Source organism: Spermophilus citellus, assembly GCF_964194105.1.
Source record: "Spermophilus citellus genome assembly, contig: SCAFFOLD_222, whole genome shotgun sequence".
Lineage (NCBI taxonomy): Eukaryota > Metazoa > Chordata > Mammalia > Rodentia > Sciuridae > Spermophilus > Spermophilus citellus.
The window spans coordinates 317,834-345,182 of NW_027673054.1; the positions used below are offsets into that span (position 1 = coordinate 317,834).

General features: G+C 38.5%; 1 pseudogene across 1 annotated transcript; it reads left to right on the top strand.

Annotated features, from left to right (window-relative positions):
* Window positions 1-2,270: 2,270 nt before the first annotated feature.
* Window positions 2,271-23,517, top strand: LOC308640178 (chromodomain-helicase-DNA-binding protein 1-like; annotated as a pseudogene). The gene is made up of 9 exons: window positions 2,271-2,274; window positions 13,026-13,174; window positions 14,173-14,336; window positions 15,272-15,477; window positions 16,540-16,638; window positions 19,431-19,501; window positions 21,677-21,792; window positions 22,437-22,545; window positions 23,406-23,517. The product of its transcript is annotated as a chromodomain-helicase-DNA-binding protein 1-like (transcript).
* Window positions 23,518-27,349: the final 3,832 nt, after the last annotated feature.

Genomic DNA, 27,349 nt, shown 5'->3' on the forward strand with positions numbered 1-27,349 from the left:
GATTCAGTGAGCACTAGGGTTGAATATTTTGGGCATCTTAATCATCCAGTCACTGGTGATACACACATTTTCTACCCTACAAATCCCTAAATTAGCCTTTGAACTTAAGGAAAAGTTTGTAGATGTGAAAAATTGATTCATTTATTAGTTTTGAGTATTCATAGAGAACAGGTAAACAAAAATTATTATGGATGTATACTGCATATTGGTATATGCCTGCATATTGGTATATGTTATATCTGGGTTGGAAAGAAGAAAAAAATCCAATGAAACATAGAGAGCTGTCTTTATTAATGTAGTTCAAGTGAAAGGTCTAGATGTCACATTTTTCCTATATTGAAGTAATCTTGTTGGAGAAACTATTAACTGAAAGCAACATATTTTTAATTCCTATGCCTATATGACTAATATTTTTCTGATCCAGATAGTTTGAGGTAAATTATTGAAAGGGAAAAGATTTTTATATTTTCTTAAAAATATAAACAATGTGAAAATAAGTTGAATGGTAATCAGCTGTTCCTTATTACCATTGTGAAATAGACATCATTGAGGGTAACAAATATTTGTTGAACTCCTACTATATGCAAAGTGCTATAATAAATATCCCTGGAGGTACAGGATGAATAAGGAACATTGAGGCCACATCCCCAGCCCCTTTAAAATGTTTTATTTAAAGATAGACTCTTACTAATTTGCTTAGGGACTTGCTAAATTGCTAAGGTTGGCTTTGAACTTGTGATCTTCCTGCTTCAGTCTTTTAAACCACTGGGATTACAGGTGTGAGCCACCATGCCTGGCTTCATGAAATGTTGATGCCCACTAGATTTCAATTTTGATGTTAATTTCAGGAAGAAAGCCTCTCTCCAGCCAAGTTTGTGACACATCTGTTCTCTCAAGCCAGAAGAGGGTGGTGACACAGAGATCAGCAGCCCCGTAGAGACTGTTTTGGGGGTTAGCAGTAGTTTTCCAAGGTGAAGAAAGGAGAATATATGTCAGATGGACCACTACGTATGTCAGATTATAACAGGAACACTATATAATGTATTATCTCAAATGCAGAGAACTGCAAGCATGAAGAAGGATAAAAAGAGAATGGGATCATTTATTATTTTGAAGTCTAAGCTATAATTATATAAGTAGTTTGAGCTAAGGTTATAAAAGTCAGGTTGGAAAGGCAAATGAAAGATAAGAACAGTGTTCTCAATAGTGAGGTCCATTGATCAAATCAGTGTTAGGTTTAGAGGCAACAGTGCTGCTTTCACAGGTGGAAAGTGGAAACCACACCACAATGATGTGAGGTATTTCACCATTCAGATGAATCACGTGAAAGGACTTGGAAGATATATACTTGTTGCATTTTATTACTAAAATTATTAACACATTAATTGTACAAAATAATGGGGTTTGCTATGACATTATCATACTTGCATATATCTTGCTTTGATCATGTCCCACCCACCCTCTTTTCTTCTAACGTTTCCCATCAGCCCTCTGAATCCTCATCTGGGTGCCTCTTTCCAGTCCCTCATAGTCCCTCTTCTATTCCTAGGTCATTATTTTCCCCTTCCCCCTGTCCAGTTTCCACACATAAGATATGCAATACTTGTCTTTCTTTATCTAGCTTATTTTACTTAACTCGAGATCTTCCAGTTGCAATCTCTCTGTTGCAAATTACAGGCTTTCATTCTTTTTTATAACTAAGTAATAATCCATTGTATATATACAATGTTTTTATGCATTACTCTGCTGATGGATATTTAAGTTGATTCCATATTTTGTGTTATGGTTTAGATGTGGTGTTCCTCAAAAGCTCACCTGTGAGACATGCAAGAAGGTTTGGAGAATAACTGGGTTATAGCCTTAATCTAATCAGTTAATTAATCCCTGGTGGGATTAATTGAGTGGTAACTGGAGGTAGGTGGGGTGTGGCTGGAGGAAGTGGTTCATTGGAGGAGTGGCTACGGGGTATATATTGTATATCTGGAGCATGCACTCTCTCTCTCTGCTTCCTGATCTTCATGTGAACTGCTTCTGTCCACCACACTCTTCTGCTATGAGTTTTTGCCTCACTTCAAGCCTAGAGGAATGGAGCCAGCCTTCTATGGAGTAAGACTTCGGAAACTGTGAGCGCTCAAATAAACTTTTCCTCTCCTAAAATTGTTCTGTTCTCCTCTACAGTTGTTCCTCTACGGTTGTTCAGGTCTCTTAGTTGCAGTAGCAAAATAGCTGACGAAAACATTTTGGTTATTGTGAATAGGACCACGATAACCATGGGTAAGCAGGCAGTGCTGATTTCATTTTCTTGGGGTGTATACAAGAAGTGGGCTAGCTGGATCACACGGTAGCTCTATTTTAGTTTTTTGAGGAATCACCCTACTGTTTCCATAGTGGCTGTACTAATTAACATTCACACCAACAGTGGATAAGGGTTCTCTTCTCTCCAGAGCCTTGCCAGCACTTGATATTTTTGTTTTTGTGATAATGGCCATTCTAACTGGGGTCATATGGAATTTCTATAGAGTTTTCATTTGTATTTATCCAATGGCTAAAGGTATTGTATTTTTCAAAAATTTGTTGGCCATTTGTGCTTCTGTTGAGTAGCTAACAAATATTTTTCCCGTCCTATAGGTTGTCTTTTCATTTTGTTGATAATTTCATTTGCTGGGCAGAAGCTTTTTAATTTGCTGTAATTCAATTTGCCATTCTTGCTTTTGTGTTCAGAGTTATAAGAGTCTTATGCAGAAAACTGTGGCCTGTGCCAATATCTTGAAGTGTTTCTCCTAGGTATCCTTCTAGTAGTTTTAAAGTTTTGGGACTTATATTAAGGTATTTGGTCCTTTCCAGTTGATTTCTGTACAGAGTGAGAAATAGAGGTCTTATTGCAGTCTTCTACATGTAGATATTAAGTTTTACCAGCACCATTGTTGAAGAGGCCATGCTGACTAAGGTGCTAGATGACAGGTGCTGGGATATTCTGCTTCTTTTGCTTTATTATCCTCCTAGTCTCTGGATTTTGCCAGGTTTCCCTTTCTCTGCTGTCCGTTTCCATGTTTCCATTGCTCTTCCATGGCCACTCACCTCTCCATGCAATTGTGCACCTGTTGCTTTGGTCCATGGAGAAGCAGGCGGGTGCTGGGTGCCTCTGTATTACCATCTTGCCTCCTCAAGCAAGATACCTACTTGTTAGGTGAGTCTAGAGAGTGGAGAGGTTTGGAGTTGAAAGCAGAGGAGGAATGAAACTGGAAGACAATGTTAGAGAACAGCAGGTCTTCAAATACCCCAGTGAGTATTTAGTAGCTTTTAAAGTATGTTTTAATCATTTAATTTCCAAAGCTTGTGTTTGGCATGTCTACCAGAGACTATCGTAGATTAATTCTGAAGTTCTTACGAAGATGTATTCTATTTTCAATTTTCTATTCTTTTAGGGTTACTGAAATATTTATTGTTCCCAGACTTAAGTAGTCATAAATGTGCAAATAAATGATTTTTCTTGTTTAATTATTTGGTTGTTAATCAATTAATCAATTACTTACCTTTTATTGTTGGCTAAAATATAATAAACAAATATAATGCTTTGCATAAATTACATATATTATACCAATTCTAAATGAATATAATAGTATTATTTAAATCACATTGAGCTATTATTAAAATTTGAGGCTTAGCAATTCATTTGTATTATTATGGAGCAGGATTTTTTTACATTTTATGACATGCTTTTGAATTTTTAAAAAGTATTTCTCAATATATATCATAAATATTATACAATATCTATTGAAATATCATAATTTATGTTGCATAAAACATATATTCTCCATGATTGATTTTCCATGCTTTTCTATACTCTTTGATTGCAGAAGTCTACAGTTGATATACTAAATCAATAACTTTTTTCATTAAAAAATATATCAACTTCTTAATGACATATTTAGACTCAGACTATATATGACATCTTGCTAATTGTTTACTCCAGAAGACCAGTTGCAGTGACAGAATGAAAACTGATTTCAGCAGTTCTCCCCTCAATGTCTCTGACTGCACCTGACAATCTAAAACCAAGGCATAGAGAGCAATGCTAGTCATTCCCTTTCCAGGGACAATAATACCGGGGCTGGTAACATTTTTATATTAAATCATTTCATGAAGTCACTTGACTTTGCTGTGCTGGTTTTGTTACCTGTAGTAGTTAATACAGATGCTTACAATTACTGAAGAAGCCAAAGCTAAAAAGTAGAATATTCTCAGTCATGAGATAACATTCTCACATAATTGCAATCATACTTATGATTTTTTTGAGGCAAAATTCTCAGTCACAGTAGCATTTTTTTCTGCTAAACTAAAAGTCTATGTTTAAAAAGTGTTGAATAGTGTTCTTGAAAAGAAACAACAAATAAAGGAAAGGTCTCTCTGAATTCAGCCAGCTCCTTGTGATAAGGCTTTAGGATTCGTTAGTTTACATGTCTCGGTTATAAATCCAGGGCCAGTTGGCAAGGACATGCAAAAACACTCAAAGTGCTGGTGTGTCAGAGTGTAGCCGATTCTGTGATGTGTTTTTAACTTGAATCTTTATCAAAGTTATTTCATCTCAGTATGATTTTTCTTTTCTCTAAATCTAAATTGGGATAAATTTACTTTATATTGTGGTGCTACAGGCTCCCAGTTAGATTGCCCTAAGCAGGATGGGTGAATGTGTTAGTTTAGAGGAAATCCTTTTGAGCAGGTTATCTGAGTTCAAATCCCAGCTTACCACTAACAAGTGCTGCCTCTGGATGGAATCCTTCATCTTTCTATTCTTCTGTTTTCCCACTTATAGTTTATAGCTTGTCTACTTCTTGGCCTGGTACAGTTTTTATAAAATATAGTGTTTGGAAAATACTGAAGAGTCTATAAGAGTTTTGCACATGGAAACTTGAACATCCAGAAATGCACATTAAAAAGTCTAAATGCTGATTTGCTAATTCTCTGGTTAAGCGTAGCATAACTCATGATAATAACCAGGTAATAAATTCATTTCTAATGTAATACACAAGCCAGTTCTAGGCCATTGATAATAATACCTTTATTTCACACATAACTGAAAATTGGAGAGACTCAAAATACTTGTCCTGAACTCTGTTAGTTGGAAGATGGGATTTTAAATGCTATACTCCAGAGATCTAGCACTTAACTATTTTACTGTATAACCATGAAATCCAAGGAACAGCACCAGAGAGAATGAGTTATGGGTGGTGTTCTGTAGGAAGATAATGGGTAAACTGAATTAGCAAAGGACAAATCTAGTATTTGTGTGCTGCCATTTCTCAGATCATGAGGCCAAAGTTTTGGCATCTCTGATTTTTTTCTTCAACAGCCTCCAGAGATAACAATAGCTTTGAGGGGAAATGGGTAAGAATATACATTTCTAAGTGTGCCATTATTAGAAAAATGCTTAATTTTCATCTTCAGGTATAAAAAAATAAAGATGTCAAGTAATCCTCCTACATCTATCGGTTGCTAATAATAAGGAATGCACTAGTTTATTTTTACTTCACTAATGTTATTCCCCCCCGCCCGCCCAAAGAATGGATTGCATGTTACTTGAAAAATGGTCTGTCTAGTTTTGCCTGCCCTGATGTCACTATATGAGTGAATCCGAACACTTGGCTGCACCTTCAAAATCATGAGGAAACTTTGAAACAGGAGAAAGGACTTCTGTACTAGGTAGAATAAATGAGCTGCCTTTATCACCTTCAACAGGGACCTAAATTAGACTCACACTAATGATGATTTCTATTCTAGGAAAAGTCTAAGTGCCTACATAAGTATACTGTGTTACAGAAATATGGCAGATTAAAACAATGAAATTCACACATTTCCATGGCACAGAAAAGCAATTATGGAAAGTCATTTCAAACACCTTCAGTCTTTCAGATTTTAATCTAATTTTCTTTTTTCCTAACTACCAATTTAAGTTTTATTTGTATCTCAAGAATATTGTTTTATCTATTTTTATTTTTTATTTTATGGAATATACTTTGTTATATGCAATTGTTTTGAGAGTAGAAAAAAGGTGGAAGATATTAGATTTGAAGTGGTAGATCTGGGGAGAGAACTAGGTATGTTGATATGGAGATTGTCCCGGTCCATTCTTTCCACAAGTGGTTTTTGTGCACTGACCATGTGCTGGGTACTGTGAGTGATAAGACTAGGGATACAAGGATAAAAATATAGTTCCTGTTTTTGGGGCACCAATAAACATAATGATAAATAACTGAATATAAAAGAAGGTGGTAAATATCTTAAAGGGCAGAAGGGATTAAAAAGAAGGAAGAGAATATTTGCCTCATGTGCTAGCCAATATGTTATATCCTAATACAAAGTTTTTAATTCATGAAGTTATATTTATTTCCACTTTATTAATGAGAAAAGTAAAAGGCTGAAGAAGTTTGATGTCATGTAGATAATAATTCTAGCTGTGTTTAGAACTTCAATCTCTCATCTTCATAACATTGTTTTTATACAATGATACCAGAGTTTATGCAGTTTGCTTTATCATAGCCAATCATCTGGGAAATATCTTAATATACAGTTTTTTAGCTTCAATACCAGAAGTCCTAAATCAGATACTCCCATGTAGGGGCTGAAGAAATCTGTACTTTTAATAAGCAAGTCTCAAGTTTTTAATCAACCAAGATTTAGAAGCTCATAGTATCAGTTTACTACATTCTATGCTCATAATGAAGAAATTATGTTGAGTGGAGAAAGGAAGACTATTCATGAATACTTTAGAAAAAAAATTATACTTGACCTTGTCAACCAAATAGGAGTTTGCTAAATGGTAAGGGGGAAAGTTTTTGGTATGATTTTTTTTCAGAGTGCTCTTTTATGGTAAACATAAATTAGATTTCATGTTTTCTTGGGTTACCTGATTCACCAAAATGTGCCATAGATAGAAAGATTGATGGATAGATATAGATAGATGATAGATATGCATATAATACATACACATCAAATTTAATCTTTATTAGTTCTAACTAGTTATATATGATAGTAGAATGTGTTTTGGCACACCATACATAAATAGTGTAACTTCTCATCCTTCTCGTTGTATATGGTATAGAATCATACCAGTCATTTAATCATATATGCCTGATTTATTCTTCTGTACTTCCTAACCTTAAAACCCCTCCCCTCCTTTCACTCCCCTCTGTATAATCCAAGTAACTCTATTCTTCCCTAGCCTCCTGGCTGATTGTGAATTAGCATCCACATATCAGAGAAAACAAATTTAATCTTTCATGACAAGCAGCGTATTGATAGAGGAGGATAGATAGATATTCAAAGTCCTATTTTTAAAAATTGACAAAGTGCAGAGCCTTATATTATTTAAAATTTTGCTTTCTACAGTTTCAATTATCAAGGGTCTACCATGCTCTGAAAATATTAAATGGAAATTAGCAAAATGAGTAATTCATAGTTTACCTTTTATCACAGTACATTGTATCACATTGTTACATTTGTTATATTTTGCTATTTGCTGTTATTGTTAATCTCTTATGGTCCCTATATTTACCATGTTTTGAAAATAAGAGGGGAAACTATAGTAAAAAATGTCGACTTTAATTCCTCAATTTGATGTTCCTCCCACAAAAAATTAAGGTTAACTACTAGTCAATAGTGATTAGAAGAAGCTCTGAGAGAAAGGTTGGCATTTCTGAAATTTTCTGTTCCTATTTCTTGGCTGCTTCTGTATAGTGCAGAAGAATGTTACTTTTCAAGAATTTCAAGGCCAAACTGGTCTGCTTAGTATATTTGTGTAGCTGAGTAATTGGACCTATCACTTTGGATCTGTGAGGAATTGAGATAATGCAGTAAATACTCACAAGCACCTGCTGTACACCTGGCACCATCCAAGTCATGTCAACCACAGCATTCCCTTGAACAAAGATCTTCAACTTCACCTCCTACTTTGTGGGGTGATTTAGTAATAATAAAATAAAATACACTTACTGAGCATTTGCCACATGCTATGTACTCTTTTAAGTGGTCCACATACATTCTGTTATTTAATCATCACATCAATTCAATGCAGTGGGTGTAATTTTATATGGTGAAAATGTAAGGTAGACAAAAGTTAAAAACATTGGCCAACTTAATAATTGGCCAATTTAATAAGTAATGGAATAAGAGTTTAATAAGTAATGGAGTAAGTTCAATAAGCAATGAAATCAGAGTTCAAACATACAGAAAAGTGGTTTCAGAAATTGAAACCACTTGAAAATGCTATATGCTCACAACAATACATAGTGATTTTGATAATGGTTTTGAAAGAAACCCATATCCACAAGTTAAGCATAACTAAGAAGAGAGAATAAAGTGTTTCCACTTACTCCTGCATGCGCTTTCCCCCCCTCTTACTAGCATCTTACAACAGTATGGTATATTATTGTCAATTAATGAACCAGTATTGATATATGCTTATTAATTAATAAGTTTATGCACTTTTAAAATTATTTTTAACCTACTGGCTTTGTGTGTGTGTGTGTGTGTGTGTGTGTGTGTGTGTGTGTGCTTTAGGATCCTATGTTACTATATTCTCATTTAGCTATTATGTGTCACTAAGCCCCTCTGTACAGTGACAATTTCTCAGGCTTGTTTTTGATAATCTTAGTAATTTTGAAGGATCTTATGGGTATATTGTAGAATACACCTTTATTGAATTTGTCTTTTGCTTTCCTCATGACTAAACTGAAGTTCTGAGTTTGGGGAGGAAGATCACAATGTAAAGTGACATTTTCAACACCTCAGGTCAAGCACACATACCCATAGTGTGATTCATTACTGTTAACATTGACCTTCACCATCTGACTCAAGTAGTGTTTGCCACCTTCTTCCATTGCATAGTTCCTCTTTCCTCCACTATTCCCCATACCCGTTCCATCATCCCATGGTCTTTGGAAAGAAATCATTTTGCATAGTCTATAAACTCAGGACTAGTAGTCTCCTTGAGAATTGAGTAGCTACATAAGTTATTTGAAATTCTTCTGCAGAGGAGATTTGTCTTTTCACTTGCACTTATATTCAGCAATTTATTTAAATCACACTGGCTTGTGGGTATTTCTTTTATCCTGAAGAGTCTATAAACCAACAGTAAATTATTTATTTATTTTTCTCCAATGATTTTAGTTTCATCCACTGGGGGAGGGGTTCTCATTGGTTCCGGTGCTGTTTTGACATACTCCTATCCATTATCTACCTGTATAATCTCAATCTATCTATCTCTCTCTCTCTCTCTCTCTCTCTCTCTCTCTCTCTCTCTCTCTCATGTTACATGTTGCTCAACACTCACACTGTACATTTTCTAATCTGGTCCTAGAACCAGTAATTTCTCCAAGAAACCTTGGTTACTTTTGTTGGAGAATGATAAGAAAAACCAAGATCTGGGTACTTACTGACACTGGGTGTTATTTTTTTAATGATCTCTCAGTTGACAAAGCAAAGAAATAAATGTGTGTATACTACTCATATCTGTGCACACATCTCTAGACATTTATATGTGGCCATCTGTATCCATATTGCTCTAAATACGAGTCAATCTGAAGTACTCATAGCATGCATCACTCTAGCCTCCTCCACTTGGTTGTTAATAAATGTCCACTCTAATGGTCAGCAACCAGATCTCACCATTCACTTTCCATATACTTTAATGTTCAATTCTAGTGAGTGTATATATGTGTGTTTGTGTGTGTGTGTTACATATGTGTATATAAACACATACAGACATTCCTCAACTGGCAAACTTACCATAAGTTGAAAATTCATGTAATGCACCTAGCTTCCTGAGCATATCAGTTCTGCAACACAGTGCACTGTAGAATGTTGGTTTTTTACTCTTGTCTTCACATGAATGAATGGGAACTGTGGGTGATTGCTGCTGCCCAGCATCACCGGGTCTATGGTGATGCATATCAGAGCTTGGGGACAAAATCAAAATTCAAAATTTGAAGTGCAGTTTCTACTGAATGTGTGTTGCTTTTGCATCATAAAATCAAAAAGTCATTAAGTTGAACCATTGAAAATTGGGATCCATCTGTATTAGCAGTCTGAGAATTGTTAACCTTTACATGGCAAACAGCTTTATCAATTAGAGTTTAGTGCTCATGTGCAATTCCTTTTGCCTTTTATTTTAATAGACTCCACTAATTTCCAAAGTCACTTAGGTTCACAACCTTTTTTCAATCTCCTTCAATGATATCTTTTCATATATTTGTAATACATTCAGATTCTGTTGGCACGGTCTCGGTTATTTCTGTGGTAAGGCAAAACTTAATTAGGGTTTAGAGTTTGAGGGCACAGAGTCAAATTTTAAATAGTTTTATATTAATCACTTAATAATACTTGAGTTATCTTGTCCACTTCCTTTTCTTAGTATAAATTTTGTTTCATAAATGCTCATTTAAGGCACTTGCCATTACCTATTGCTATAGTATTAGTTTACTAAAATGGAAACTTAAAATTATGCACTAACTTAGATTAATGTATGTGTTTTATTTTTATCCTCCAGATTTTTCCTTTATTTTATGCTGTATGAGGAATCAGACATCACAGAAGCCTGGCTTTATTGAGAGGAACATGATATATGATAGGGTCAATTTTCTAAGATTTATTTCTATCACATTAACCTTTAATTTTCCCAGGTTTACAAAATCATCATGGAATGGACTAAGGTTTCTACTTGCCCATTCAAGTCTCCAGAACAGTTTAGAGTCAGTGTTACTGTCAGTGCTACTGTTATCTGGGTGCTTCAGTGAAATCTTGAGAATCCAGAAATGCTTTGTACCTGGGAGTGGTGCTTAGTGTTGGGCTCTGGTAGCTTTCTGTGCATTGTAGAATCATCCTTAACCTGCACTGAATAACTCATTCCTTTTTACTTTATCCAATAGTGCTTCTCTGCTAATCACATCAGTGTCAGATTATAATAACAACAACATATTTTATTATGTGGTTTCAGTCCCAACACTTCATTTTTTAAACATTACTCCCTCATTCTCAGAGCTACTCTTTATACTTCCTACATTTCAGTCATAGCTTATTTTCATCTGTAATCCCACTTTTCTCTCTATGCATGTCGCCATGGAAACCATCACAGAATGTCTGCATTTACAAATTGTGGTATAAATTATAGGCCGTTACAATTGTGATGTTACTATTCTGCTAAGAGCGCTATGTTTTCATCCATAACAGGGTTATGACTGCTCTTCATTCTAAGAGGTATGGTGGTAGTTCAGTGCAGAAATAGGCCATACTGTGGTCTTCCCCTCCATAAGTGTTACTTTGAAATAAACTATTATTGGATAGTATTTAATCTATTATTGGATAGTATTTAATAGGTGTTTTTAAGTTTATTGTGAATGACTACATCTCTAGTTAAGGTTCTTGATTGTGTTCTAATTTTCCATTAAATATTCAACTTTACAAAACTCCCTTCAGAAATACAACTCTATCTGTGAAACACTCTTTGCCAGGCACTGTGGCAGGGGTTATAGGCAATAAATTAAAAAAGCAATCAATAAAAGGAATCAAATATGCAAATAAGTATAAAAGAGCAGCATATAGAGTATTAGTCAAAGACTGGTAAGGAAAATAGAAAACAATAAATGTATTTAAGACATGGGAAATTTATTGAAGGAAATCAGTTATCTGGTTGATAAGAGACACCAAGAAACCAGGAATAAGGAAGCAGCTCCACACTTGGCAAAAACCAAACCAAAAAGCTACCAGCTCTTAGAAAGAGGGAGAAAAGTAAGACATTATTACTGAAGCCTAGAGACTCAACTCATTCATTGGGTCATGAGATGTTTAAGAGCTTGTCTGGAAGATGCTAAATCCATGCAAGGGACACAACATCTGCCAGAGATGCATACAACATAGAGGGAATATCTGCCTTCTCTGTACTTCCTTAACTACAATCTCCTGCTGTTGCTCTCTGAGGGCTTTCTGACAAAGAGATTGGTAAATGCAAATTTTAGCTGTCAGCTCCCATAATATAGAGGGCAGGAGAGCAAGGAATAAACTCAACAGCAAATTGGTCCAGCACTCCTAGCAAGGTTACTGGAATAATGAGATATTATTGTAAGTTCTCACATGCTAAATTGGCTGTATTCTGCCTTTAAATACACATAAAGAGACAGCTGGGTCTATGAGGACAGGAACAAACAATACATTGAAATATTTCTGGAAAAGATAAACTATACAATCCTCATTTATACTCAAATATGAACACTACACTTACATGATAGAATAAGTAAATTTAATAGTTTAAAACGGCTAGAGCCTTCAGGCTTTCTAATTCACTTTATGATGTGTTTTGTACTTGATTTTTCTTTTATTCTTTGCTCTGTTGGTTTATTCTTTTCCATTTTACTAAGTGTGGGTATATCCATGATTTATATTTAATTCTTTGTTTCGTACTTCCCATCCAAACCATTTTTCAGAGATATCAGCTTCTGCTATGGATTCCATTATCGTATTTAGGCAGACATTTTTCCATGACATATTTTTACTTCTGAATTCATTCCTTTGTTTCCATGTGATATCTCTAGCTAAATATTGTGATCTCATTGTTTGGATGGTCTATCATCATTTTAAACATAAACTTCAGAATCGAGGTTAGGCAGGAAACAGATGGCATATTCTAAGGGTTAATTGAACATGTTTACTGAATAACTATATAAAGAGGTGTGGGCAGGGTTAAGAGAATAAAGAAATGATGGTGATATATCCAGAGACTAGTAATATAAAGAAACTTTGCCTCATCTAGGGTAGAATATCCAGGTAAGATTGGTTATGAGAACCTAGAACTGAAGTTGTGAGAAATGGGTTTCCTGAAAAGAACTTTACAGTTTGTACAGAGATGCAGTCCCTGCTAGAATTGTAGTTGCAGGAAGCCAGGAACATATGTACCTGACCTCTATTTCTGCCTGGCCTCTGTTTCCTCCTGGCCTCCTATTTCATGGGCCTCTCATTGTTGTGTTTTATGTTCTTAGAAAGCCATATGTACTTATTTGAAGGTAAAGATTATTCTAAAGGGCCCAGTAAGGAAGACAGAAAATCATTTGAACAACTGGTGAATCTTCAGAAAACCCTTTTGGAGAAAACAAGTCAAGAAGGCCAGTTACTCCGAAATAAAGGCAGTGTAAGAGCTGTTAATTTGTGTGAAATCATAAAGTCTTCCAAAAAATTATATCTTAAGATGATTTGTTGGGGGCTGGGGATGTGGCTCAAGCGGTAGCGCACTCGCCTGACATGCGTGCGGCCCAGGTTCGATCCTCAGCACCACATACCAACAAAGATGTTGTGTCCACCGAGAACTAAAAAATAAATATTAAAAATTCTCTCTCTCTCTCTCTCTCTCTCTCTCTCTCTCTCTCTCTCTCTCCCTCTCTCCCTCCCTCCCTCCCTCCCTCTCTCTCTCTCCTCTCTCCTCTCTCACTCTCTCTTTTTAAAAAAAAGATGATTTGTTAAGAAATAAGTGTCTGTTAAAATATAACAAATTAACTGAACCCTATATAAAAAGCTATGTAAAAATCTAGTATAAAAAACATTAACAAGCTGAGTATATTGTACTATTTAATGCAGGTAAAAGTAGGCCTGTCCCTCTTCTAAGCCACCCTAAAGGGATCACCATGTTACATCAAAATACAATATCCTGCTGTTGATAATCATGACCCTGTTTTATTAAGAGATGGTGGCAATCATAAACGATACATGTCATGTTCACAGTATTTTGTGCTTAAAATGTATTTTCTAAATGTTAGCTATCATTAAGTTAATCATGCTAAAATACTGTATTAAAAGGAATTGTACATTTGTAGAAAGATTCGTGTTAAAATTATTTAAACTTTAAATGCCATCCTATGCTTTCAATCAAAGAAAAAAGTAAGCACCTTATTATTAATGAGATGAATCAAAATCACTACCAGCCATGCTAGTGCTTTGTGCGCCGTGCCAGTGCGATGCAAAATATGAATGTTAAATTGGATTACCTGGCGGCCAGTGCCCACCACACAGGGATGCTATGCTCTGTGAAATCCTACTCAAGTTACCTCTGTAGAGTGTACTTTAGGATGAAGGAGACTTGAGAGGAATAGGAAGACTCTGATCTTCTTGGCTGTGGTCTTGTCTTTCCTACAGGTTCTTATCCCAGGCCTAGTGGAGGGGTCCACCAAAAGGAAGCAGATTCTGAGCCCAGAAGAACTGGAGGAAAGACAGAAAAGAAGACAAGAAGCAGCAGCCAAGAGAAAGAGATTAATAGAGGAAAAGAAGAGGGCAAAGGAAGAGGCTGAACATAAGAAAAAGTATGTCCATAAAGTAATGTGGTTTCCAGTGACGTAGGTCTCATCTTCTCTACTAGATTGTAGAGAAGGGAAGGATATTCATATGGGAAATTTAATATTTTTTTAAGAGAGAGAATTTTTTAATATTTATTTTTTAGTTTTCGGTGGACACAACATCTTTATTTTTATGTGGTGCTGAGGATAAAGCCCAGCGCCTCGTGCATGCCAGGCAAGCGCGCTACTGCTTGAGCCATATCCCCAAGCCCTTAATATATATTTGATGGAAAAAAAGTATGTCTGTGTTACTAACCAAGCTGAGGGTCACAGTTGGCAAAGGATTCCACACTTGAACATCACTTAAAAATTCAAAAAAGTACCAACCTGGTAGTTCCTGTTGGTAACAGAATACTTTTTTTTTGATTAGGGATTGAACCTGGGACACTCTACCACGATCTACTTCCCCAGTTCTTTTTATTTTTTATTTTGAGCCAGCTCTCACTAAGTTGTCCAGCTGGCCTCTAACTTGTGATCCTCTTGCCCCAGCTTCCGGAGTAGCTGGGATCACAGGTGTGCACCACCACACCTGACTCCACAGAACACTTCTTCAAAGATTCAGCTTTAACGTTGAGTCTACTTTAGCGAGAAGTCTTGAGTACCTACAGCAGAGAAACAAGAAATTTTAAAGATTTTATTATAGTTGACAAGGAATTGTTTATTTGAAGAGTCCCTTTTAGTCATGTTCTTAAAAACAGGGACATTGGGTGGCTGCTCATTATTGAAGTGTAATCAAGAGATAGTTGGGCTAATCACTAAAACTTGTTTATTTACAATTGAGCAGAAAACTTCAATCGGTGGGTTTGTAATTGCATTTTACTTGGCAGTTATTGTTTGGGAATAGCAGTGCAAACTGTGCTCAAAGGAGAGGTTCCTTTTCTCTTCTCTCTGACCTATTGAAGGATGGCTTGGTGGAAGTCCAACAACTACCGGTCCTTCTGCCTGCCCTCTGAGGAGAGTGAGCCTGAAGACCTCAAGGATGAGGAAGACAGGGGTGCTGCCGAGCTGGGCTGCGAAGACCCAGACCCAGCTTCCATCAAGTATGTCAGCGGTGACGTCACACACCCTCAGGCCCAGGCCGAGGACGCCTTCATTGTGCATTGTGTAGGTACGAGAAGTGGTGTGGGACAGGGAGAGTGCCTCATCTTCATGGTGCCAAGAAAGGGGGAGGATGAGGCACAGTCATGGCTTAAGGGCTGGTCCCAGTGCAGTGTCATGTGGCCAAGAAAGCATGGCTTGTAAAATCAGTGGACGTGGATTTGACTCTTGGCTCTTTGGTTTACCTGGTTGAGTTACCCACTCTCCCTGAGTGTCAGCCTCCTAATCTATGTTAATGGGACAATATCTGTCTCATCCTCTGCACAAGTTTTTTTAAGAGGGTGAAACAAGGCTGCATTTTAGAAGAAAACTGTATTCTCTGAGAAACTCCCTGTGTGTTCCCCTGACAACCTTTGCATATTCTGTATCCTCTGCCAGGAATCCTATTTTCCCAAATAATCCCATCAAGCATTGTTCAAATGTCTGCTTGTAAAACAGTCTGTATGTTGCCTCTGTTACTCTGTCCTCTTTCTACACTACTTACCTTTATCCCCTTCTGACATATTAACGTACATCTTTGACTATCTCATTGCATTAAAACATAAGCTTAATGGAAGAGGACTGTGTGTGTGCATGTGTGTTCACTGTATTACCCCAGTACCTGGAATGATGTCTGACGTGTGATACAGGTAAATGAGTAGTTGTGGTATGAATGGGTATAAATACCAGGTGCCAACAAGCTACATTAATGTGAGCTTGAATGAGTCATTTAACTTTTTCTCTTCCTTGCTTGTAAAACGGGAGTTGTATGCTGTGGTATTAACAGTGCTTGTCACTGCTGTGTTCCATCCACTCTCCACCCTCCAGAGTTATAGACCCACCAGAGATTCCTGCTTCTTCATAACACTCATTTTGAGCTGCCTTTCTGTTATGATGACCAGAAAGGCATATCTTTCAGAAAATCTGAACATATTTGGGAATCCAACTATGATTCTCTTAGGAGATCAGATATATCGATCCTTCCCTTTGAAAAAAATCATTCTTCTACAAGCCTATCTTGTGTAATTTTGTTTTTCTAAATTGTGGGCTTGACTTTGCCTCTTACAGATGAAAATTTTCTTTCTTCTGTCAGATGACTCTGGCTGCTGGGGCAGAGGTGGCTTATTCACGGCTCTGGAAGCACGATCAGCTGAGCCAAGAAAAATATATGAGCTGGCAGGAAAAATGAAAGGTAAGAAACATAACAATGGAATAAGACAGGAAAAGACACTCAGGACAGTATTGGGTTTAGCTAGCCCTCGAGAAGACCTAGGAGAGCTGATTGGGATTGGAATTCTGTCATCTCTCTGCCTGTTTTCTCATCTGTAAGGTATATACTTTGTCACACCTACCCCGTGGGACTACAGTGAAGATAATGAATGTGTAGGTATTTTGAAAAATGTCAATTGCTGCCTCTTCAAGTATTAGAATAAAGATTATTTCATCCAACTCATGCCATCTTCATAAGGGAATATCCCATAAAAATGTCAGACAGCTATAGGAGAGAAATGCGACACACTACTAAAACTGGTGGGTGGTGGGTCAGGTTTGTGCTAGGTGGATTATGAGGTCAGCAGAGCCTGGGTACAGCACTCCCTAGAGACAGAAATAAGGCTGTTTGGGACTAGGAGAACTTAGAAGACTAAGAAGTATTGTCCTTTGTCACACAGAAGGGAAAAGGCCACCTCCTTTACGTGTCAAGGTTGCAACATGTCAGGAAGAGTAAGATGATCACTGAGGTCATTTTCTGCCATTGAGCAGTCACGGGACCTTGTCCAACAAAGAAGGGCCCTCCTGATATCTTAGAGACTGGTTTTTCCTCATTCTTTTGCCCAGTTCTCTAAAGTAGAGAGAAACATAAGGGTGTAAAACACATTGCTGAAAGAAGGGTTTGGTGTGTGTGTTGAAACAGCCAACTCAGATCTAGATCTTGACTTGGCAGGATTCAAAACAAAAGCAAAAAGGTACAGAGAACCCAGGAGCGGTCAGAGCCAGAGGTGCAGACTGAGGTCCCTGTTAGAAATTGTGTTAGAGAAATGAGAGGGCAGAGAACAGTATGTGGAAAACTTTTGGAGCTAAGAGGAGACAATAAGAATTTTCAGAAAAATAAGAGAACCTTGAGAATGTAGTATTTTGAAGTAAAGGTTTTGCTTATTTAAATTGAAGTATTTCAGATTTTTTAAAAAACTGGATATTTTGTATACCTTAATGAGATACCTTGGGAATGGGAACAGTTCTAAACACAAAATTCACTTATATTTCACATAAATCTAATGGACATAGCCTGAAGGTAGTTTCATACATTATTTTTAGTGCACTGTGCATCACATGAGGTCTAATGTGGAATTTTCCACTTGTGGCATCATATCAGTGTTAAAAATTTGGGATTTGGGAGGATTTGGAATTTCTGGATTAGGGATGCTGCTCAACCTTTGTAAGGGAAGAGAGAATATTAAGAAGGCAAAGTGGTTTACAGTGTCAGACTCTGCATTAGTATACAGGGTAAAAATGGGAGTTCATAACCCACTTGAATCTAATGTATGAAATATGATATGTCGAGCTTTGTAATGTTTTGAACAACCAATAAAAAAAAAGAATTGGGAAAAGGCCACTCGATTCAACCCATGATCAGTCACATGACCTTGGAGCACTTTGAGGAATGTGAGGACTGTCACCTGGTTGTATAGATTTAAGGAAAAAGTGGTCAGTAAGAAAATGGAGTTGGAAGGTGTACACTCTTTTCTGAAGAAGGATTTATATTTTTTTAATCTTTTTTTTTGTAGTTGTAGATGGACAGAATGCCTTTATTTTTTTAATTTTTATGTGGTGCTGTGGATTGAACCCAGTGCCTCATGCATGCTAGGCAAGCTCTACCACTGAGCTACAGCTCCAGCCCCATGAAGAAGGATTTAAATAGCCTAGAGCAGAGTAGGTGGAACTGGACCAAGGCTTCCTGGAATGGTAAGAGTTATCTGGGGTCTGGGAAGATGGGTTGAATTTGAATAGGTGGGTAGAATGGCAAGAGATGCCTAACAGTCACCTTCTTTTTGGTATCCCTATGGTATTTACTGTTCCCAAGTCATTGCATAGTCCACACACATGGGCCAGGCTTAGGCCAAGGAACAGCAGAGTTCAGTTGTAAAGGGAGGGTTGGCCACATCATAGAAGACCATGCATGGCTTGTCCAGGGGATACATTCTAAGTAGGACCATATCCAGGGGATCATGGCTAGACATACAGGAAACCTGATCAGAAGAATGGCATAGCAGGGCTGGGGCTGGGGCTCAGTGGTGGAGCACTTGCCTAGCATATGTGAGGCACTGGGTTCGATTCTCAGCACTTCATATAAATAAATAAAGGTCCATTGTCACCTAGAAAAAAAATTAAAAAGAAAATGATGTAGCAGAGCCAGTATATTAGAATTAAAAGATTGGGGTGTGCAAGATATCTACCTTTTTAATTTAAACAAAAAGTTTAAACTGGGTTATGTAGAGCCCAGAATTAAATGAGCACATCTGCCTAGAATGTCAGTTTGATTTGATTTGTATGGGGTAGGAAAACATGCAATAGGACTAGACGTAGTAGAATGCAGAATCTGAATGATGTGAGACAAACACTAAGACTTCCAAAGGCATTTCAGGCTCATAGAAGTCCTCCCCACCTCCCTACCCAGGGATGCCTCTAGCACTCGCTTTCCCTCTCCGTGGCCTGTAGGTCACTCGGCTGGTGACGTTTGGGGAATACTGAGTTAGCAGAACATGAAAAATTCAGGAGGGAAGCAGATGAGAACTGGCTAAGGCGGTGACTGAGGTCAGGAGAACAGGGGAGTGAGAAAAGGCTACAAAAGACTGGCAGAGGTAAGGTCCTAGACCTAACTGGATTTGGAAGAGCAGGCACAGTAGGGTTTGGAGTAATTCTCCTTCAGTGCTCCATGTGAGGCTGAGTGTTCTTTCTCTTGTTCTTTTTTTCTTTTTTTAATCTCAGACTTGAGTTTGGGAGGTGTCCTTTTATTTCCTATTGATGACAGAGAGTCAAGAAACACAGGGAAAAATCCGGTAAATTTAAAAACAAAAACACATCTCTTAATCAGAACTAATATTTGTCTCCCAATAATTTCTCTTAAAGCCTTTCCTGCCCCTGCTGGCCAAGATCTCTGGTATGCGAGTGGTTTGCTACGGCTGCCATAACAGTGCCTCAGACTGGTACTCAGCTTAAACTTAGATACGTATGTTCTCAGAGTTCTGGATGCCACCAGTCCAGGATTAGAGTGTTGGTAGGTGGGTTTCTCCTGAGGCTTCTCTCCTTGACTTGCAGATGACCACCTTCTCACTGTGTTCTTCAGAGGACACAAGCCAGTTTCGATTATGGCCCACCCTAATAACCCCATTTTAACTTAATAATCTCCATTCTTTAATTGTTTTTATTTTACATGACAGAATGTATTTTGACATGTCATACATACATGGAGTGTAACTGCCCACTCTTTTTTTTAAGAGGGGGAGAGAGAGAGAGAATTTTAATATTTATTTTTTAGTTTTCGGTGGACACAACATCTTTGTTTGTATGTGGTGATGAGGATCGAACCTGGGCCACACGCATGCCAGGCGAGCGCGCTACTGCTTGAGCCACATCCCCAGCCCTGTAACTGCCCATTCTTGTGGTTGTCCATGGTATGGAGTTACACTGGTTATGTGTTCATGTATGAACATAGGAGAGTTATCTGCAATTCATTCTACTGTCAGTATAAATCTTTTTAAGGCTTTTGTCCAAGTGTAGTTACATTCTGGGGTACTGGGAGTACCCCAAATTCAAAACATGAATTTGGGGGAGCAGGGTCCATCCCATAACAAGCAGGTTGGCCCCCACACTCCACTTCGCCATTCCCCAGCTTTCTGAGTATCACAGTCCCTGAGCACTGTCCTCTGCTTCCTTATCATCCCCTGGCCTAGACTCCAGGCCCCTTTGTGTGTAGGGACTTTTTTATCCTTAGTATCCCACATAGTATTGGCTCCTAGTAAATGCTCAGTGAACATTTACTGAATAGTAAGAAAATATGTCTCAAAACTCTGGGGGTTTCATCATTTATTACATGAAAGTTTCTGTAAAAGATTGTGTTTCCTGGCCAGCCACAGGCAGCGGAAAGGAACCAATACAACACTTCTCTGCTTACATCAGAATCCTCCTTTTGCACCTTAAGTATCTCTTGCTTGCTTGTCTGTCATTTGGAATACCTGTAGTGAATTTACTTACCACACCGACAGTTTTCTCCAAGACCTGAGTCCACATCCAAATTTTGAACCAAAACTTACACTTAAGAAATTTAGAAACCAGGCTGAAAGAGGTTCATTTTCTTCATATTGGTGGTGTGTGTGACTAGCAACAAAGTGGTTTCCAGTTTATTGGTTCATTCAGGAATTTCTAAAATAAGAAAAAAAGGCAGAGGGTGGACAACATAATGTCCATGCATGAGAATTTCAGAATATAGTTACTCAGGAAACTGTTCACTGTGTGGAACGTTGTGTCTGGGACATGACTGTCGTGACTCACATTGGCTCCAGAAGCTCCCTGAACTCTCCAGCTTCCCCCCATTAGGAGGAGGTGGGGGATCTTTGGCATCTGTTTTCATAGAGATTGTCTAGAAAGAAATAGTTCCCAGGACAAGCAGGCAGCCTAACTCTAGTGTCAGAGGACTGGATCGTGAGAACCTCTAAAATCCTATCTACTCCTAAGAGTCTTAGAATTTTTCTTTACCTATGAGAACATTTAGAAAGTACAAGTTTTAGATTCTAGTTTTTAACATATCATGAAAAGAGGAAGAAATTCCCGTTACCACAAAAACAAGTTATGATGGGTACATAATCACACATTGCTGTGCAAGCAGATCATACAAAAGAGATGGAGCCACCCAGTACAGTGATGCATGCCTGTAATCCCAGCAGCTCAGGAGGCCGAGGCAGGAGGATCACAAGTTCAAAGCTAACCTCAGCAATTTAGTGAGGCCCTAAGCAACTTAACAAGACCCTGTCTCAAAATGAAAAATAAAAAAAGACTGGGGATGTGGCTTAGTGGTTAAGCACCCCTGGGTTCAATCTCTGTAACCAAAAAAGGGGCTGGTGGGGTGGAGCCAAAGCCTAGGTGGTCCATAAAAGGCTATGTCCCCTCCATGGGCAGGTCACTGAGTTGACAGTAGAACTGTCTCATGTCATCCATCTAATGGTTGTTCTTTCTAGTTAGCCTTGATAGTGGCTCAGCACCGTGATCTCTCCAATGTCCTGTCTGGCATTAAGATGGCAGCCCTAGAAGAGGGCCTCAAGAAGATATTTTTTAGCAGCAAAGAAAAAGAAAGGTAAGCTCTTCCATCTGAGATCAGGAGAGGACCTTCTTTTTCCAGACATGTGGTGTCGTTTTGAGGGGGAGATGAGGAATGTCCAGACCACACTCGGTTTGCATGGCAAAGGTAGAACACATAGTGATGACCACTTCATCTTGTCTGTGTGTGACCCGTTTTCCTTTCCAGGTTGGTTTTGTATTTGTTATCTCGTTTTTATCATGATTTTACAGTGGGGAAGAAGATGATTAGAGATGAAGAAATTTGGTCATACGCAATTGGGAAAAGCTGTTTATTATACTTCCCCTTAGAGAGTCACAGTATGCCATGACTCTCTGCCAAAGAAATTTAATTTTGTTTCTAAACCTAGTGTGTCTTGGTGTTTGTTGAATTTCATGGATTATTGAGGAATCTTTGATTTCACCATTAATCATATTCTACTTCCATTGTGCCTGCTTATTTTCAAGAGCCTGTGGATCTTTATGATCAGCAGAACAACTTAATTTTTCCCTATTATAATCCCCTCGCCAGCATATTCTTCACACTGTATTTGTGTATTTTGGGTGGACAGTCAATGGTTATTTTCTTCTCTGTATATCGTATACCCATCAACCGATTTTTGATGAGTGAAGACATCATGATCTTTTTTTTTTTTTAAATAGAAAGTGTTCATCTTCCACGCATCAGTCATGCCACCAGGGGTTTTAACTGGTATGGTACTGAGCGACTTATTCAGAAACATCTGGCTGTAAGAGGCATCCCAACTTACATGTATCCTTTTGTGGTCCTGATAATATGTTCCCTGATTCAGGAGGGAAATATGTTGTTTTCTAGTATTGCTATTTAATCCACAGCCAAGTCCTCTCCTGCCATGTTCTTCATTCTGCCCTCCTCAGTGGGACAGACACTCAGAAGCAGTTTCTGACTTATGTATATATCCAGAGCGCACACCCATGAGATAGACATGAACACTTTTGGATGCCAAGAGATAGATTTAAAAATATATGAAGGGGAGAATCAATTGAGCAATTGCCTTTTAATTACATACTAATTTTTTTCTTACTACTTTTCTAGAAATCTTTCAGGTGTGTGGACTAAGGCCTGATTCTAAGAACTTATTCTGTTCTCTAAACAGTTAACAAATAAGTGAACTATTTTATTTTGGGAACTTTTTGATATAGTCTGAAGAGGCTATATGAAATTCATTCTATTAAGTCAATAACTAAACTAATATTTATTTCTCAAGATCTCCATTAGCATTCTTTGAACTATTTTACTCTATTCAAAATCAGAAGCTGCCAAGTTGACCCCCCAATGGCTATAATTATACAGAAAATCCATCTTTGTAATTAGATTCTTACTGAATCATTCAGTCAAAAACTTACAAAAACTTGAAATAGAGAAGGTTTTATGTGCTTGCACAATTTAAGCAGTAGCATAAGAGTTTTACTACAGTAGATTAATAGTAGCAATAATTAGTGCCAACAATATTGGAAGTACTTATGATATAGAGAAAATAAATTAGGACATATTACTTTTAGAATGGTTATTTCACTAATTATTAAACTAGTAGTTTTGACAAAGTTGAATATAAAGTGATGAAATACATCTTCCTTGACCACCCTTATCAGATATTACTTCCCTAGAAGCAAGACTGCTGTCCTTCATTCACAGTCCCCACTTTCCTCCTCAGCACAGCCCCACTTTCCTCCTCAGCACAGCAGGTGCCTTAATAGTAGTTAGCAGATCCAGTAGTTAGCAGCCAGCTATCAAGATATTGGCCCAGGGGCTGGAGTTGTGGCTCAGTGGTAGAGGCTCGCCTAGCATGGTCAAGGCCCTGGGTTCCATCCTCAGCACCATGTAAAAATAAATAAATAAATTAAAGATATTGTATCCAACTACAACTAAAAAATAAATATTAAAAAAAAAGATATTGGTCCAGACTGACTGTCATGAGTATCTTAGAAAAGAATTGGGCCAGGCATCATAGTGCACACCTAATATTCCAGTGACTCAGAAGGCTAATGTAGGAGGATTGCAAGTTCAAGGCCAGCCTCAGCAACTAGCAAAACACTATCTGAAAAAGGACTGAGGATGTGGTTAACCATCCCTCGATTCAATCTCAATACCAAAAAGGGGGGTGGGATTTGGGGAGCTTTGGGATAGTGTTTTTCTAATTCTAACTTTGTTCTCCTAGATGTGTTACTCTGATATGGTACCTGTAATAGAGGATGCACAACTTATTTGGGAAAGTTATTTGATCTCAGTTTGTATAACTATTTGCATAATGATAAATAATCTGGTCTCTTTGCCATTTTATTCTTTTTCTCTATATCTAGGTTTTTTTCTCCTTCACCTGATGTTTTCTTTACAGAGGGAAAGACTGTCTGGATTAAGGAGATACAAAGGAAATAGAACAGGGTGTCTGGGAGAAGGAAACACCTTCAGGTAATTCATGCCTTCAAGAGACAGCCTCAGGAATAGAGCTGAGAAGAGAGTCTTGATCCAGACAAGTGAAGCTTCTCCTGCCCTTCTTTTTACACTGCTTAGTATCTCAGTCTGAAAAAAACACTTTGGCCGAGAGGCCTGTCAAATGCAACTTCAGAAAAAACAGTGAATCTCCTTTCCCCTACCCATTAAATCCATTTCAGCTTCAACACATGAGAGAATTGTGAAAATGGCACAAAGCAGGCATAAAATGACTAGTGGTGTTGGAGAAGTTTGGGGCCTGAGAACCACTGAGGAAAGAGTCATAGGGATAAACCTAAGTCTGATTTTTCCCACTTTTGTATGTGAAGTCTTTGTCTTGGGCAGCTGTCCTCAGCCAGCCTAATTTCTGCCTCTTTGAGGCCATTAACACCCTGAATGCTGCAGAGTCCTTGTCAGAGGTCTCAGACAGGGGCCTTTGATGTAGGAAAACCTCACAGAACCAGGATCATGATCTAAGAAAGGTAGTACTTCCAGTACTTTATGATTCTGTTCAACTCCCTACCTATACCTTCATCCTTCTGCAGCTTAGCATCTGTGCCAAAGATGAGTTAGACCCCAAATTCATGATTCCTTATTCTTTTCTCCCCAATTTTTCCATTGCATTTAACTGCCTCCTATCCACTTTTCTTTCCACCAATACTTAACACATAGGTTATTTTTTTAGTTGACAGTATTATTTGTACTTACTAGGAATACAGTATTCTAATTTGACACATGTATCTCATATAATTGGTCATGATATATAATAGCCAAGTTGAAGTAATTAATTAGCATTTCCGTCTCCTCAAATATTATTTCTGTGTGCTGGGATCCTTCAGAATTTCCTCTAGTTATTTTGTTACATATAATTGTTATAGACTGTTTTCACTATGCCATAGAACATTGGAACTCCTCCCCTCTTCACCCATGGTATTTTGGTACCCATCATTACCCTCTCCAAAGCCCCCATTTTTCTACCCTTCCTAGCCTCAAGCAACCTCTGTCATTCTATCTACTTCTATGTAATCAGAACTTTTAGCTTCAACTAATGAGTGAAAACCATTTGATATTCGTATTCTATACCTGGCTTGTTTCACTTGGCAGTTTATCCACTAACACTACCTGGGTAGTTTCTGAACATCTGAGAGAAATATAGTAACAGGGAACTCAGTACCCAGAGCGTATAGGTGATCTTTCCATGGGCACAGTTGTTGTTTTGTTGGCTTGGGGGGAAGGGGCGGGGGTGCTTGTCACCTTACACTATAGACCATGCTCCCACCATGGGGATTTTACTAAGGATAGACCCTGTGTTAGGGTTCTCCAGGAAAATAGGACATCTGTTGGTAAAAGGAGGCTCATTAGATTGGCTTACGTGACACAAGGGCTAAAAAGTTCCACAGTGGCCATCTGGAGGCTGTGGAGAGCATGGAAGTCATCAGCAGCTCAGTGCAAAGAGCTGGGAGCCTCAGAACGAGAGGTACTGATGGTACAGCCCCCAGCCCAACTCCTTGAGGGTTGTTGGTGTAAGTTTGAGTCCAAAGACAGGAAAACCTGCAGTAAATTGTTGAAGGGAAGCAGCAAAAGAAAAGGAACCTTGGAAAACAAGTTTCCCTCTTCTACTTTATGTTCCATCCAGGGCCCCAGCTTGTTGAATGGTGTTGTCCACAGTCAGGGTGGGTCTTCCTCGTTCACTCTGCCGATCCATATGCCAGTCCTCTCTGTGAACACCCTCACAGACACACCCAGAAGTATGTTTTACCACTTCTCTAGGCATCCTTCAATTCAGTCACATTGACGCCCAGAATGAACCATCCTAGAATCCCCAGGCTGTCTCCTGGTTAATTGGGCCAGGATACACATGTATATAGCCTCAGAAAACTCTCAGTAGGGATGCTGGCTATCCCAGACTGGAAATTTCATAGTCCTCACAGGCATATAGCCACTTAAATAAGCACCCTGAAGTAGGCTTGCTGTGGGAAAGGATATTAGATATCTCCCAGTAGTCAACCATAATGCTGTAGCAGAAATGAGCGGCTGTCTGGATTTGAACTGTCGTAGGGGTCAGGAATCCCGCCCGGAATCAGATCAGGGACTTGCTGTCTAAGACTATAGAGTTGTGTTGGTTCCTGGACTAAAGGCAGGTTCACACGTGGCTCACACTGCCCCTTCTCCTCCTGTTACTGCAGTCCTGCCCACAGAAGGTGCTAAGCCAGTAACTCAGGCTATTCCTGTTACCCTGTGCCCAAGCTTGCATGGCTAGGGGAACTGCTTAGCTCTGGTCAGGGTCCCGTTCCCAGGCAGGCACTACCATGTAGCAGTAGAGAAGAACACCACAGTTGCTCTTGTCACCCCACCTATGCAATTCCCACTGCCAGCCACCCCTGTATCTTACCTGACCAAGTTCTGTCAAAATTGGGTGTGAATGCCACAGAGGAGGTGCCCAGGTTCCTTCTGCTGCCTCTTCCCATGCAGCATCTGGGCCTCAGGCCCCTCACTACTACTGGTGCCTTTAATGTCAAGGTCCCTTGCTTGTTGCAGAGCTAGCTTCAACAATGCCGGAGGAAACTCCTGTCACCTAATAGGAGCCACCATTTCCATTATAAGAATAGCCCCACAGTGAAGACCCCACATCCACTGTTGTCTACATCACACTTGCCTGAATTGCTAGTGAGTTTCCACTCTTGCATGGCCCATAGGGGCAGTGGTCCTATCCACTATCTATACCATGCCCTAATTTACTGATCACAGCTGAAGAAGCTTCAGAAACTACACAATGGTTCCCAGCTACAATCAAAGCCAGCCTTGTCAAACCAACACCCAAGACACATGTTCAGGTGGAGTCTGCTTACTAAGAAGGCTACGCCATAAATGTAGTTACCTGATGTACTAAGTCTTGGGAGGTGGGGGTTGGGGGAGACTACCAACCAGGATCATCCAGCAATGCTATCCTTCAGAATCAAAGAAATAAGACTTTCTCAGAACTGAGATAATTAAGACCAGCCTTACAAAAGATACTTAAGGGAGTCCTGTGCCCAGAAGTCAAAGAAAATTACTGTCATGAAAGTAAATCCTACTAGAAGAGTAAATACACAAAAGAAAAACATTT